A 17,376-nucleotide genomic window follows, 5' to 3' on the forward strand; every position below is an offset into this window, starting at 1 on the left:
GCCCCATTTCTGGGCGCGCGGGCCGCCCCCGCACCGCCCCTTAAAAGGCTCTGCCTGTCAATCGGGCAGAGGCATACAAGGGCTTGCATGCATCTTAGCAGGACCCATTCTGCACACGATAATCGGGAATCTGTGTTCAGTGCTTTATCAGACCCTATGTCCCGACCTGGTTCCATTTGGACTAAAATAATACGACTCTGTATTACTGCACCGAGTAATATACCCAAATAGCAATAGCCCCAGGAAGCTTAATAATTGCATAGTATTATCCTGCTGCAAAATGTTTTTTTTTTGGAGGCTACTAAATGTATCAGTTCTGGAAAGAGCTACACATACAATAATATTATCTTACTAATGTAACAAAGATAAACAGCCTCTAGCAACTGAATTGTTACATTATATTAAGTCTGCTGCTGAACATAGAGACTGATGAGATAAAACAGTGAATTGTCATTAGCTCTACTTCAGCTGTAAACGTGGGTAATAAGCACAATAAAACAGGTTGAATGGGATAGTTAATATCCACTGTAACTTATCCTGACCTGAAAATGAACAACATGCAGAAACAAGGCTCTTGCATAAGCCAATAAATTCTCAGTGTGTAATAACATACATATAATACCACACCTTGATGGATGTATTTCATAATTGTATGTAAAGTCAATGTACATGTGTTGTTTTTTTTAACAGAAACACACAAGAATTAGGAGTTAAATAAATCCACTTTAAAAAAATTTTAGAATTTGCTTCAATTTTATTTTTGATATAATAGAGGTTATATTTTAATAACGAATATCATTGAATACAATAATGTGTGCCCCAAAATAGAACCCTTTTCTGTCTGTAATATAGACTTTGCTGTCTATGGAGCACCATCCAGGGAGATAATAGATTATTAGTATTCCTGGCAGATTATATATATATATATATATATATATATATATATATATATTATATATATATATATATATATATATATATATATATATATATATAATCTGGGTTAACAGTGAAACAGATTGAGATCCAACTGTGTCTTGTGTGGATAAAGAAGTTTTGTTACACCAGACCCAGGGCCTCATTCAGAGTCGGTTGAAGGGGCCGCACGGTCGTACGCCACCGATGTTCGCTATACTGCGCATGCGTAAAGTTCGCAATGTGCGTGCGCAAACTAGCCGCTACGATCAGAAATTTCTCTCTCCTTGAACACAGCCAGGTCGGTAGTTTGAGTGACAGATGGAGGCGTTTGTGGGTGGTAACAGGGGAAGGTGCTTGAAAACAGGGGAGTGGAGATCCGAACGCAGGCATGCCTAATTATGTGAATGGCGTTTTATGGGAGTGCATACGGTTTATGGGAGTGCATAATTAACAAAGTAGCGTCATGGCACATGTGACATGGGAGTTTTTTACTCTGACATGATCGTAGAGCTTAAGAGAGGGTATGGTCAACCTTAAGCTCTATGATCAGTTCCGATGGTTCCCGATGGTCTCGATTAATCCTTATATGCCCGGAGATGACGTGTAATGCGTACGAGAAGGGGGCGTATTTTTTTGTATTCCGGCCACTTCCTCCCCTTGGTCGGCCAGCTACCGATCCGAACTTAGCACCCGCGCACGCAGGGGGGGTTTCCGAGTCCCTGGAAACCCCCCCTGTTCGACCCGGCGAGCAGCGCTGCTTAAAACATTTTTTTATTTTTTTTCAGGAAGACTGTGACACTGCCTGGGCTGGCTGTAGGGGGAGCTGCAGCGCGCAAGCCCCTCCCAGCCAGTTCCCAGGCAGGCACCGTGACTCCACTCAGCGCCGCTGTGGACTATCTGCCGCGCCTCCGTACCTGCAGAGTTCGGCGCCGGGCGGCGGCCGTAAGATGTAAGTGGCCCGGCCGCCGAATTGTTGATCCTGCGGCCAGTATGGGCTGGGAGTCCGAGTATTAATCGGACTCCCAGCCCCCGCCGTACGCCCGCTCCCCCCCCCCCTGGCACTGCCATATAATTCCACTGCCAGACTGTCTGCTATACTGCTGCTGTGGGGGGTGGGGGGTGGGCTGGGAGTCCCAGTATTTTTTTTTTTGTGACTGCAGCCGCTGCCAGGTGCCATCTATTGCTGGGGGGGGGGGGGTAGGGTAGGCACTGCCATATTCCACTGCCGGTCTGCTATACTGCTGCTGTGGGGGGGTGGGGGGCGGGCTGGGAGTCCCAGTTTTTTTTTTTTTTTGTGACTGCAGCCAGGTGCCATCTTTTGCTGGGGGGGGTAGGCACTGCCATATTCCACTGCCAATCTGCTATACTGCTGCTGTGGGGGGATGGGGGGCGGGCTGGGAGTCCCAGTATTTTTTTTTTTTTGTGACTGCAGCCAGGTGCCACCTATTGCTGGGGGGGGGGGTAGGGTAGGCACTGCCATATTCCACTGCCAGTCTGCTATACTGCTGCTGTGGGGGGGTGGGGGGCGGGCTGGGAGTCCCAGGTTTTTTTTTCTGTGACTGCAGCCAGGTGCCATATTATTCTACTGCTGGGGGGGGGGGTAGGTAGGGTGACGGGGGCTGGGAGTCCCAGTATTTTTTTTTTTTTAATGCAGCCAGGTGCCATATTATTCTAATGCTGGGGGGGGGGCGGGCGGGCGATTATTTGGAAACCCCCCTTTCAAAATCCTGCGTTTGCCACTGCTTAGGGATGCAACTTGCGAGGGAATCATTTACATATCTGGCCCCTTTTCCCGTACAACCATGCGGTCGCTTCGACCGACTCTGAATGAGGTCCCCAGTTCTTGCCAGATCCATTATGCAGGTACCTGAACCATCTCCTTCATCCAGCACGGGCAGCCCACCTATGTGAAAAAGGTAGAAGCCACTGACACTGTCAACGCTAACCTGGCAAATAGAATCCATCTTTACAGCCCGTTATGTTTCACTGTGACCCTTCTAATCCACAACTGCTGCAGTATTACTGTCTCCTACTGATTGTTACTATCAGATACTGTCATTACTAATTGCCTCTTGTACTTGTTATCATTCCAATGCTATTGGTCAGTTCAGCTTTTCTCATAGAGATATTGTATCCTTGTTATTGCATGCCTTTTCCTTTCATGGTTACCTTGCTCTCAACACCTTTATATTTCACTGACTAATTTTTAGGTTACAGGTTTTTAAGTTACACAGTCTTAACTACAGGGGAAAAAAAAGTTTCCCCCAGCACACTGCAAAAAGCCAGCAGAAAAACGTGAATACTACAGGATAATAGAAATTCGGAGGTATATGTTACATACATTTGCAGATATATGGTTAAGTGCCCTGATGCTATATCATAATAGCACCCACTCTGGGTCATATAATTGCATACTGTTGTGCTACATGATAACCGACAACTGAGCTCAGGGCCTGATTCAGAGCCGGACGCTATTTGCGGGCACTCGTTCAGAAAAAGGGGCTGGCTATTTAAACTGAGCGCTCGCTCTTTGCAGTCTGTTGACGCCTCTATGTCTGAGCGAGCGAGCGAAACATGCGCTCGCTATTTTGTAAAGACGCCCTCTGGCCGCTCGCATCATACGTCATCTCCGCTATTTATTAGATTAATTGAGTACATCGAAAGGCGTATGAACTGCTCGCTATTCTTGTGGTAGCATTTTCCTACCGCAATCATGCGAGCGGTTCAGGCTAAGAGACAACCAAGTGACGTGGTCGATGACGCTGCTTTGTTAATTATGCACACCCTTAAAACACCCGTTTTGACCATTTAGCACGCCTGTGTTCGGATCTCCACTCCCCGTTTTTAAGCACCTTCCCCTGTTACCACCCACAAATGCCTCATTCTGTCACTCAAATTAGCAGGCATTCGCTATTTTGCGAGCACACGATTTCCGACTGCAATGACTGGTTCGCGCATGTGCATTACGACCCATATGCATGCGCAGATGTGCGAACATGGCTCGGAGCAAACGAGCGGCCGCTTACGAGTGGCTCTGAATCAGGCCCTCAGTTCGGATTTTCCTGCCTGACTCTGATCTCAAAACGAGGCAAAATGTCATTCTTCCACTGTCAGATTCTTGCAGGTTTTGGATTCTATAAAGGTCTTGGTTATCGGTGCCATTTTCACTCCGACTGAGGATGGAAAACTGAACAGATGTGTTGCTGACACTGGCCCTCATTCAGAGCCGCTCGTTAGCGGCAGTACGCTCGTTCCGAGCGATGTTTGCACATCTGCGCATGCGTACGGTTTTTAGTACGCATGCGCGAACCAGTCAGTGCGGCCGAAAATCGTTGGTACGCAATATAGCGAGGGCCTGCTATTTTGAGTGACAGAATGAGGCGTATGTGGGTGGTAACAGGGGAAGGTGCTTGAAAATGGGGAGTGGAGATCCGAACGCAGGCGTGCTTAAAGGTCAAAACGGGCGTTTTATGGGTGTGTATATTTAAAACAGCAGCGTCATTGTTCACGTCACTGGGTTATTTTATAGCCAGAACTGCTCGCAAATTTGTGGTAGCAAACACCAACCACAAGAATAGCGAGCAGTTCATACGCTGGTCGATGTACTCGATTAATCTAATAAATAGCGGACATGACGTAGGATGCGAGCGGCCAGGGGGCGTTTTTAACAAATAAACGAGCGTATGTTTTGCTCGCTCGTTCAGACTTAGAGGTGTGAACAGACTGCAATGTGCGTACGGATCATTTGAATAGCCACCCCTTGTTTTTAAACGAACGACCACAAATAGCGAACGGCTCTGAATCAGGCCCACTGTCTGTGTCAGTGTGTTGTCCAACTTCTACTGTCAGGATCTGGGGCTGAAGGCTGCTGCTGTGTTGTCCATAAAGGGGCTGGGACTGCAGTATATAAAGGGGGGCTTCAGTGGGTGCTGCAGCTGCTGTGTCACTTGTCCTGTAAATCAAGGGGCTGCTGCTGTGTTATAAATAAGGGCTCCTGATGTGTTGTTGCCTGTCCATCAAGGGGCTAGGGCAGCAGTCCATAAAGGGGTGCTGTGCTGTCCAGGGGGGGGTGCTCTGTCAATCAGGGGGTGCGTTTCCCCAGTGTAAATAAAATAAAAGGGCTTTTTTATGTGTGTGCTTTAGCAATTTAGCTGCGCTATTATTGTTTGATGTTTGGTGACACTACCGGCCAGACCGCAGTTTATCGTCCATCAATTTGTGAGTCTGCGCTGCAGGTGGGCTGTCCGCACTCAGCAGGGGTGCTTTGTTGTCCATAAAGAAGGGGTGCTGTCTTTGTTGTTCATCAAGGGGCTGCTGCCTTGTTCAGGGGTGCTCTTCCCCAATGTAAAAAAAAATAAAAGTGAAATATAATTAATATTATCAATCCACAAAAAATAAAATAAAGATATTTTTTGTGTGTGTGCGTTAGCAACTTAGCTGCGCTATTATTGTTTGGTGACACTGACGGCCAGACTGCAGTTTATCTTCCATGTATTTGTGACTCTGCAGGTGGTCTGTCCACACTCAGCAGGGGTGCTTTGTTGTCCGCAATCAGTATGAGTTACGGTTCTAATCTCGACAGCTAAGGCCTGGTAGAGGTGAAGATGCCGATCATTCATTGTGGTAAGTATCGCTAACCTAATTCCCTACCCTAATCCTAACCCTCCTTTAGGGGTGCCTAAACCTAACCCCCCTTCCCTGGAGCCTAACCCTAAATCTCCCAGGGGGGTACCTAACCCTAAGTCCCCCCCAGTAGCCCCTAACCTAACCCTCCCGCCTGCGGCTGTCCGCGCTCGGCACCCGGCTTCCCTTCGATCGGTATGCCAGGTGTCAGTCTCCCGGCGAAAGTCTAATGACAGGCGCCAGGATTTTGACGCCTGTCATCAGTACCTTGCTGGGATTAGACAGTCAGGAAGCCGGCGGTCGGGATTTTGTCTGCCGGCTTCCCGACTGCTTCCCTTGTTGTCCATAAAGAAGGGGTGCAGTCTGTGTTGTTCATCAAGGGGCTGCTGCCTCACTCAGGGGTGCTCTTCCCCAGTGTAGAAAAAAAAAGAAAAGTGCTTTTTTGTGTATGTGCATGTTAGCAACTTAGCTGCGCTATTATTTTTTGGTGACACTTCTGGCCAGACTGCAGTTTATTGTCCACATATTTGTGACTCTGCACTGCAGGTGGTTTGTCCACACTCGGCAGGGTGCTCTGTTGTCCATAAAGAAGAGGTGCTGTCTGTGTTGTTCATCAAGGGGCTGCTGCCTCTTTCAGGGGTGCTCATTGTTTGATGACATTGCCGGTCAGACTGCAGTGTAAGTTTGTTAACTCGGAGGATGATCAAATAAGAGGAGAGCAAGAACCACCTACCGGTCTCTCTATGAAGGCCGATGCCCAAGGGCTTAAGTCAGGGCATTTAAAATCAAACAAGCAAAGTTTTACAGTGTTAATGAAAAAAATATTAAAAGCTAAAGTTAACTGCAGAGAAACAAAAAAATTCCAATATGCCATTTACTACATGAAGTGGCAAGGAAAGGATAAGGCCTTGGCCTTTATTTATCACTGGTGGTTCTGTATCTTATGATGATGTAAGCCCTTCTCCCTGTAGAAGTGTCAAAAAAATGTAATTCGCCAAGGCACATGAAAAAACTGTGTGCTCAGAAAAGTCACAGATCCCCGAGGAGAGTCCAAGTGTGTCCGCGGTTGCCTTGTGTGAGCCTGACCTTTCTAATACTATACTTGAAGAGGATCCTCCTTCCACCATTTGTGTGCTGACGTAGAAATCGAGGATGCTTCTGTGGAATTTCACCAGGAGGATGAGAAGGATATTTCTCTAGTTGACGCTAACAAGGATGATGAGGATTTTGATGCAGAGGATGTTGTGTATGGAAATCAGGCAACAGTTGTTGCCCATGGTTCTGAATAAGCCCATTGTCATGCCAGGGAAAAAGACAAAAAAATCAGTTGTCAAGCCATCTGTAGCGTTTGCCAAACAAGAGGGAGTAGAGCTAAGGACCTTAACCAGCTAGGAACCTTCTCCCCGTTACGTCACTTGCAGCACATTGATCAAATTCCAAAGTGTTTGCAAAATTCAGAAACTTTGAATAAAATCGTAACAATCAGTCCAGCGTCACCTAGCTGCTCCCTTCTCTCTGTTAGTTCCAAGTGCCTGCAATCTCCACCACCAACACCTACATCATCAATATCCTCAATCATGATCGGAAGTAGTCCTGCTGCATCCAATTTCATAAGCATGACTGACTCCTCTTATCCATGATTTATCAGGAGGATCGTTGAGTGCTAGGCCGGTTGCTGCTGCTGCTGTTAGTGGATCTTCATCCCAGAAGGGGACCAGGAAGAAGACTAGTTTTAGTAGTTTTACAAAACAATACCTGTCAAACATTTCTTTGCAAGGGGGAACAAGAATGACAGCAGTCACCCAGTTGCACAGCAGATTACTGATGCCATGCTGGTATTAGATGTGCGTCCAGTATGCACCATTAATGCAGTGGGTTTTAGACAGTTAATTGTGGTCCTGTGTCCCCACTACCATGTCACTTCTAGATTCCACTTCACTAGAACAGAAAGTGACAGTCTGTACAACGACATTAAACAAAACCTTATTAGTGTCCTCTGAAATGCCGTTGTAGCCACTGTCCATTTAACCACAGATATGTGGACAAACGGGACAGGGCAAACTAAAGATTACATGACTGTGACAGCCCACTGGGTAGATGTAATGCCTCCACCAATGCAAGCAGCAGCAGCAGCTAACAAATGCCAGCTCATTCAGAGGCAGGCTACTCTGTGCATCACCGGTTTCACTGAGAGGCATACTTCTGAAAACCTCTTAGAAAAACTCAGGGAAATCATTGTAAAATGGCTTACCCCGCTTGGACTCTCCTCAGGATTTGTGATTTCTGGCAATGCCAGCAATATTGTTAGAGCATTACATCTGGGCGAATTCGAACACGTCCCATGTTTTGCTCACACAATTAATTTAGTGGTGCAACATTTTTTTTTTAAATGACACTGGTGGCCAGAAAGATTTGGGACATTTTCGAAATTCAGCAACTGCGTGTTGAAGATTGCAGCACCAGCAAGTACTGTCAAATTTGCCCTGCCATCAGCTGAAGCAAGAGATAGTAACTAGGTAGAATTCTACCTTCTATATGCTTCAGCAGATGGAGGAGCAGCAAAAGGCCATCCAAGGCTACACAATGACCAATGACATAGGGAGAGGAGCGGGAATGCACCTTAGTCAAGCGCAGTGGAGAAAAATTTCCATGTTGTGCAAGGTTTTCAAACCCTTTGAACTTGCCACATGTGAACTTAGTTCAGACAGACAGTATGTCGGACTTGTAGATCAAGCCCTTCTTTCGCTTTGCCAGGATCCAAGGGTCATCAATCTCTTGAAATCAGATCACTATATTTTGGCAACAATACTTAATCCTAGGTTTAAGTCCTACTTTGTGTCTTTCTTTCTGATGGACACAAATGTGAAGAGAAGCAATGAGCTGTTGGTGAAAAAATTGTCAGCTCAAGTGGCACGTGACACGGTAGCATCTCCTCATTCAGTTTCTGTGGCTGCCAGGAAAAAAACTACATTTTCCTAAGAAACCCAGTGGTGGTGATGCAGATCAGTCAGCAAAACCTAATGACATCTGGTTGGGTCTGAAAGAACTGCCAACAATTATTGACATGTCTACTGTGACTTTGTCTGATACGTTCACCATTCAAAGAATGGTGGATGATTATTTTAGGGATAGCATCCAAATAGGCATGTCAGACAGTCTGTTTCACTACTGGCAGGAGAAAGAAGCAATTTGGAGTCCCTTGCACAAACTGGCTTTGCTTTACTTACGTTACCCACCCTGCAGTGTGTACTCTGAAAGAGTTTTCAGCGCAGCTGGGAACCTTGTCAGTGATTGGCGTAGGAGGTTACTTCCCTGAAATGTTGAAAAAATTAGGTTCATCATAATGAATTACAAATTCCATGAGGAAGACTTTTATCAGCAATTAAGTAAAAAAAAATCAAGAGGCGTCTGTAATGTTGGATTCCAGCATGGACGAATAAATATTGTGTGAAGAAGAGGAGGATGCACAGACTGATGGGGATGACTATGATGATGATGATGATGACATCTAATCTAATGTATTGTAAAGCCAGTTTGTGTATGGGATCATTGCCACCAATATCCACTTTGCATAGGCAGTTTGTTTTGTTGGAGCCCAAACACACTAATCATTTCAGCCACAAGTGGCAGTCCCTGTCGATGAAGTGATTGGTTTGTTAAACTATGAAAGTCCTGTTTCATATATACAACATAAGGGTGGGAGGGAGGACCCAAGGACAATTCCATCTTGTACCTCTTTTCTGTGCATTATGTGCTGGTTGGGGCATTGCTGCCTGACATTTTTAATTTTATAATTTATGAATGTCCAGAAATTGTAATGACCACAGACAGCATCTCCTGTATGCCCCATTCATTTAAAAAAAAAATTCTGAACCACCAAGTTGATGAGGTGGGCAAATATGAGCAGCAGCAGCAGAGAGCATCTACCTGCTGGGATGTGTGCAATATGTTTAATACAAAAATTAGATGTACATATTGGTCACATACATACAAATTTACATGGTACATACAGTGTGTAAAGCAGGCTGAGGTAACCTGAAGCACACCACCTGTTGTTGACAAATAACTTTCAGTAGGTCCAGCAAACATCACAGATGCTGGGAATTCTAGTTCAGCCAGAGAACTACAGGCTGCTTTCCTCTCATGTAATCAGCAAGTCTTGGTCCCATTATCCCTAACAACCTCCCTGAGTACAAAGTAAATGTCTAATCAATAAACAAAAAATGGTTATACGTAAACGCCGGCGCTACTTAACAAAAACATTCCGTTTTTTATATGATGGAAATATGAATTTGGTCTCTGCTTATCAATCCGCTTATCAATCCTCCGCATATATTCAGTGATTCCCTCCAGTGTTGTTCGAATCTCATATCACTCCAGGATATATGCAAAAAGAGGAAATCGCGATATAGTGTAGTATATTGTTATAATTTTATTACACAAGCAAGGTAATTTATCCAAAAATTCCAAACGAGATCAACAAACATTAAGAATATTTGTATAGCATATAACACATTCTGAGGTCACCCAGAGTGAAGTTTTAGACATATGAATTGGAACTGTACCGAGTTTAGCACCAGATTTGGTGCTTCACGAGAGTATGGGCTTCATTCAGAGTCGGTTGTGAGCGCTGAGCGATGGGCGCTCCGTCGCTAGGGGTCTCGCAACAGATGGGGCGAGCTGTCGATTGTGAGTGACAGCTCACCCTGTTTGCTGGCATGCCCGGCCAAATGGAGGCGTTCCAGTCGGAAAGCTTGCCGTTTGAGGGCGGCCCCACTGACATCATTGCTGATGTCAGTGGGGAACTTTCTGCTCGTTCTGAGCAGGAAGCTCCCTGGGGCTTATGAGTGCCCAGACCCAACCTTAGGGTCTTGTCGTAAGCACCGATGGTCACGATGGTCTTGACCATCGCGACCATCACCCATGTTGGTTGCTTGAGCTGTGGGTGTCAACCCACAGCTTAGCGATCGACAAGGAGGTGGTCGTTCAGGATGCAAGCGGCCTCCCTGTTTCAGTGTGACCGCTTGCAACTAACGACCGCCTCTGAATGAGGCCTTATATGTGGGAGATCTCTGGACAATCGCCCTTCTCCCTTCAAGCATCTGGTTCAGCTAGCCGCACACCGTTCCAGGTTCCAATGATTAAAGCAGGTAACTCCCAGCTGCCAACCCGTTTCGAGTAGGTGCTACTCTTCCTCTCATCTGTTTACAGTATGTTCTAGCAGCATCTCCACAAGCAAGGCCACCTCATTTCTATTAGATGTATAAAAAATAAAAACCTCCTCCAGATCAAAGATGTCTTTTAGGAACTGAAGAACTTGATCCTAGATTGATCTTCCCTCATTATTTTTTTAAGAATCAAAACACTAAAATAAATTAAAAACCAATCAATCCTTCCTTCCTTTCCCTGTCTTCAGTCCAAAAACATTCCAACTCCAGCGGGCCTCTGACCTAGTTAAGGAAAACATTCTAGTTTTTTAAACTTCCTAGGGGTCATATAGTTTATTAAACTGCCATCCTGTCTATCACTGCAATGCCACTCTGTGCCATGCTGGAAGCTGAACTGCCACATGTTAGTGCCACCAACTACTGTCTCTTAGCTTGGTCAGACAGCTAGCTGGATGCAACCTTTTGGCCCAGGTCCGGCAGCGCTCCCCCCCCCTCTTACATCACAGCAGCTCAGCAGACGCTGCTGTGTGCTGTGCTGCACTGGGGGACTGCTCACGGCTCCAACAAATCATCCATTTAAAGTAGACTGCTTTAGCAGCCACGAGCAGTCTCCAGAAAAGGGATGATTTGGTGGTAAAAAGATCTAGGAAACAAGAAAAAGCTTTCTATATGTCTTTTGTAACAACATACAATAAGAATCACAAGAAATTAGAGGGAGTTTTAAATAAATATTGCCATATTTTAAAAGCAGATCCAATCAATGGAAATTAACTACCAAATAACCTGGACCTGTGGAATTTAAAAAATTTTCGATTTCATCCAAACATATGGAGTGAACATTGATACAAAGGAAGGTCAGAGCCAGGAAGTAGGGTTTGCGGGTGAGAGCCGCAACACGTGGTGTTACACCTAGGAACAGTCGGAAGAACGTGGTGCTGCAGGATCTCTATGGTCACCAGCTACAGGTGAGAGCCATGGCAGTAAGGTCCCAGCGTAGGACTAGGAGTGGAGACCACACGGGTGAGAGCCGTGAGGAAAATTATATCTGTTACCCAGAGGTAATCACCATCCTGTTTAACATCTACTGGGGAATTATAGGTATCATCTCTGGCTTACATCCACACTATAACGACAGTTTTTTTTCTGTCCTTCTACGACTGCACACACTCTGATATGTTCACCCTGCAAGTTCGGTAAGCACATTCCTGCCTATATATCTAATGTTTTGCCATCTGCAAATGGAAGAATTTTTTGTTTTTATGATATGCACATACTATATACAGTATATATATATTTATTTTTAAATAAAATACATCAGAACAATTTATGGGAAATTGGACTAGTTTTCATGTGAGTTTACATATGTTTTTCTCTCATACATTTCCCTTTATATGGTTGTTTGATTTTACTGCTGTGGAGACACAAAAATACATCTAGCTGGGCAGGGCCGGATTAAGGCATGTGGGGGCCCCTGGGCAACAAACATGGGTGCTGCTATTAAATGTTGATAAATTGGGGGTAAGAGCAATTGGGAACGTCATGCAGAGCCCCCAGTAGTGCCCCGTATGCAGAACCCACAGTAGTGGTGCCCTTTATGCAGTGCCCCAGGAGTGGTTCCCCTTATGCATTGCCCCCTATGCAATACCCCCATTAGTAGTGCCCCCAGTAGTCATGTCCCCAGTAGTAATGCCCCCTGTTGTAGTGCCCCAGTAGTAATGCCCCCCAGTAGTAATACCCTTAGTGCCCTATAATAGTAATGATCCCTGTAGCGATGTCCCCCAGTAGTAGTGCCCCCTGTAGTAATGCCCCCCAAGTATTGCCTCCAGTACTAGTGCCCCCTGTATAATTGCCCCAGTAGTAATGCCCCCTGTACTAGTGCCTCCTGTATAAATGCCTCAGAAGTAATGCCCCCTGTACTAGTGCCTCCTGTATAATGCCCCAGTAGTAATGTCCCTGAGTATTTCCCCCAGTAGTAAAGACGCTTGCAGAAAAGAAAAAGAAAATCTAATACTTACCTTGAGCCCTGCTCCAGCTGCCGTCCGGCCCGCTTGGCAGCTCCTCTGCATCATGGGATGCATCATGACATCATGATGTCTCTCCCATAGTGCACTTCATGAGCCGGAAGCCGCCGACTGCCGCTACGGGGAGGGAGCTGGGCGCCTGCTGATTACAAAATCTCAGCAAATGGAGCCTCCTTGCGGTGCCGGGCTGAGGTGGTTCCGTCTCCTCCAGAAGTGGCGTAAGTTCATCCCAGATGCCCGGAGGCAAGTTATCATTTAGTGCCCCCTTTTCAAAGGAAAATTGAACAAAAATCGTTTACTAAAATCGTTCATTTACTAAATGTAATGAATGATTTTTTTTGAACTACAAATGATTTTTGCATATTCCCTTACTGAAAATTGTTGAGTTGGTCAGTCTGACTGAACTACAAACGTGAACGTGCATGAACGATATTCGTTCATTGTTTTAACTCAGAAAGTGAACAATTTTTTCAACTATTAAACAATATCATTATCGATAATCGTTCAAAAAATCGTTGTGTGTGTATGCACCTTAAGCCTTATTATACAATAATACTGTATTATACAAATACCTCTGAATTTCTATTGTCATATAGTATTTTTTTTTTTCTGCTGGTTTTTTGTAGTGTGCTGGGGGGAAACCTTTCTTTCTTTCTTTTTTTTTTGCCTGTAGCTCAGAGTAAACCCCTCCCCTTACAAGCACCTGTGATATGAGCAACCACTATTTTGTATTGCAGTTACACAATCTTGTAAGGAACATCTTATGCCATTTTCCTGGTGATTGCATGAGTTGTCACAAGTCATTTGTAAAGAGACCAGCAAGAGACAACCTAATTATGAGACACATCGCTCCTCTTCCCAGCAGGTACATTGATGTACACTACAGTATTGCTCAAAAAGGATGTTCTCGGAAACAAAAGTTAGTGTGTCAGCTATCAATTTAATGGAATTGTTGAAGCCCTGAAACCATCACTGGGACCTCCTCACGTGGGTTCTACACTAAGATTATCATTCTGAACTATGGCCCTGATTCAGACCCACTCGCAAGCGGCTGTCCGCTCGCAAGTGGGTCGATGGTCTGCACTGAGCATGCGCACAACGGAGGGAGCTCCGTCGTGCACATGCGCCAGACGCGACGAGCGAAGGAAAGTCCTTCGCTCGTTGTGTCTGATCAAAGGGGGCGTGCTGTCGATGTTGATTGACAGAACGCCCCCTTTGGTGGGCGTGCCGGGGGCGTGCCTCCCTGACGGGGGCGTTCCTAAGGGAACGCCTCCCGTCAGAAGCAAGCCCACTGACATCACTAGTGATGTCAGTGGGAGTGATTTTGGCTCTGATAGAGCCAAAATCACTCCGGGCCTTGCGGTTGAAAACCTCAACCGCATGATCCGGCTCGCAGTTTCGATGGTCGCGATGGTCACGACCATCGCGGCCATCAAACTGCACCCTCGTATAGGCTGTGGGTGGTGACCCACAGCTATACGAGCGTCCAGGAGGACGCTCCATTTTTATGGAGGGCGGCCCTCATTCAGAGCGTGCGCTCTGCTCAGAGCGTATGGCTCTGAATGAGGGCCTATGTCACATACCTTTACTATGGCAACAAGAAAACTGAATATATATACTGAATACAGTATATGATACAAGACAATCATAATGTACATGGGTTTAGATTACACTGCATCAATCAAAATGTTCACAATTAAAACACACACATCTAGATTGCACAACCACTGCTTTAAATAAAGTGCACAGACGGCTACACTGTAGTGGCTGACCCGGGCCTGTGCAGTAAAACAATGGGTCAATTAAAGTTCAAGATAAGCGGCAGTGGTAAACTATCATGATGCCGACATTCAGAATGTCGACATTGTCTGAATGTCGACATGGACAAAATGTTGATGCTGACAGAATGTGGACAGACAATGTTAGGTTTAGGATTAGGGATAGTTTGCAAGTCTATGGAAAATGCATTGTCGGCATGCTGACTTGTGACATTCTGAATGTCAACATTCAGAACATGTCGGCATTCTAGTGTCAACATTCTAAAAGTCAACTTTTTATACTACACCTGCTGCACTTGTTTCCCCCAATGCTTGAAGAGAAGAATAGAGGGACATGTAATTAAAATTAGTCAGGCCTTTTACCCTACCAGTATGTTTTTTGGGATTGTTCCAGGGCAGTACTCAGAGAATATTCATGTCAACATGGGGAAAACATGCAAACTCCACACTTGAACCCACGATTCTAGTGCTATAAAATAGCAATGCTAATCCCTGTGCCATCATGGGTCCCAAGGTGATGACAATGAACAGGGCCAGATTAAGGTCTGTGGGGGCCCCTGGGCAGCAAATGTGTTGGGGCCCCTATCATTAAGTTTTTTATATATATATATATATTTTAACAAAATAACACTACCGTTCAAAAGTTTGGGGCCACTTAGAAATTTCCTTATTTTTGAAAGAAAAGCACTGTTTTTTTTCAATGAAGATAACATTAAATTAATCAGAAATACACTCTATACATTCTTAATGTGGTAAATGACTATACTAGATGCAAACGTCAGGTTTTTAAAGGAATATCTACATAGGTGTATAGAGGTCTATTGAGCTAGTTGAGTATCTGGAGCATCGCATTTGTGGGTTTGATTATACTCTCCAAATGGCCAGAAACTCGACAGTCTATTCTTGTTCTTAGAAATTAAGGCTATTCTATGCAAGAAATTGCCAAGAGACTGAACATTTCCTTCAATGGTGTGTACTACTCCCTTCAGAGAACAGCACAAACAGGCTCTAACCACGGTAGAAAGAGAAGTGGGAGGCCCCGGTGCACAACTGTGCAAGAAGACAAGTACATTAGAGTCTCTAGTTTGAGAAATAGATGCCTCACAAGTCCTCAACTGGCAGCTTCATTTAATGGTACCAGCAAAATGCCAGTGTCAACAACTACTGTGAAAAGGCGACTCCGGGATGCTGGCCTTCTAGGCAGAGTGGCAAAGAAAAAGCCATATCTGAGACTGGCCAATAAAAGGAAAAGATTAATATGCGTAAAAGAACACAGACATTGGACAGAGGAAGATTGATAAAATTGTTATGGACAGACGAATCGAAGTTTGAGGTGTTTGGATCACACAGAAGAACATTTGTGAGACGCAGAACAAGTGAAAAGATGCTGGAAGAGTGCCTGACGCCATCTGTCAAGCATGGTGGAAGTAATGTGATGGTCTGGGGTTGCTTTGGTGCAGGTAAAGTGGGAGATTTGTACAAGTTAAAAGGGATTTTAAATAAGAAAGGCTATCACTTCATTTTGCAATGCCATGCCATACCCTGTGGACAGTGCTTGATTGGAGCCAATTTCCTCCTCCAACATGACAATGACTCAAAGCACACCTTCATATTATGCAAGAACTATTTAGGGAAGAAGCTAGCAGCTGGTATTCTGTCTGTAATGGAGTGGAACAGCGCAGTCACCAGATCTCAACCCTATTGAACTGTTGTGGTAGCAGCTAGACCATATGGTACGCAAGAACTGCCCATCAAGCCAATCCAACTTGTGGGAGGTGCTTCAGGAAGCGTGGGGTGAAATTTCTTCAGATTACCTCAACAAATTAACAGCTAGAATGCCAAAGGTCTACAATGCTGTAATTGCTGCAAAAGGAGCATTCTTTGATGAAAGTAAAGTTTGAAGGACAAAATTATTATTTCAAATAAAAAACATTATTTCTAACCTTGCCAATGTCTTGTCTATAAGTTTTATTCATTTTGCAACTCAAACAAATAAAAGTCAGATTTCATGTAAAACACAAAATTGTCTGGTGACCCCAAACTTTTGAACGGCATGTGTATATATATATATATATATTATATATATACATATACACACATCACGCTGCCAGTATGTATATATATATATATATATATATATATATATAGACACAGATACACATATAAACATTGTTGCTTACTTGAGAGGCAGCAGGTCATCAGCAGCAGAAGGTGGGGGGCCCTATGTGTGGGGGCCCCGGGACGACCACTATGGTCGCCATCCCCATAATCCGGCCTTGACGATGAATGGTGTACAGTATGTGATGTGGGGCTTTGAGTGTACATCTTGTTGCAGCCACTTTCCTACTGTCTGAAGATAATTAGAATTTAATACATGTACATTAGGCCACTATTTTGTAGCCAGATTTTCATGTGTATAGTTGGAGAAGAGAAACGCATCTAATTCTAAATGGTGCCCTCAATAAAATTATATGATCAGGAACACACCGAATATAAGTAACTATTACTGTAGCTGAAAACAACATTTCTAAGCAGAATGACTATTTTTTTTTAAATTCTTTATTTAGAAAGCTCACAGAAAAAAAACATGGAAAAACACAAATATAATAAACATTACAAATGAGCCTTTTTTGAATGAGATAAGGGAAGTACAGTTCATGTTTTTAATGTCCTGCACAAATGTTCCTGACAGAGGCGGTTTAAGAGAGGAGAGGGCCCACGTTCAGGTTTCATGTGGGCCCTCACCTTTCTGCAGCGCAGTAGACTGTATCGTGCCAGAGTCTTCTGCGCATGTGCAGGTCTCCGGGAACATGGTGCCCCCTCAGTGTCCCTGGTGGCTTCTCTACTGAGCATGTGCAAATCTCCAGG

This window comes from Taudactylus pleione, unplaced genomic scaffold (assembly GCF_031769625.1).
Source record: "Taudactylus pleione unplaced genomic scaffold, aTauple2 ptg000332l, whole genome shotgun sequence".
Classification (NCBI taxonomy): Eukaryota; Metazoa; Chordata; class Amphibia; order Anura; family Myobatrachidae; genus Taudactylus; species Taudactylus pleione.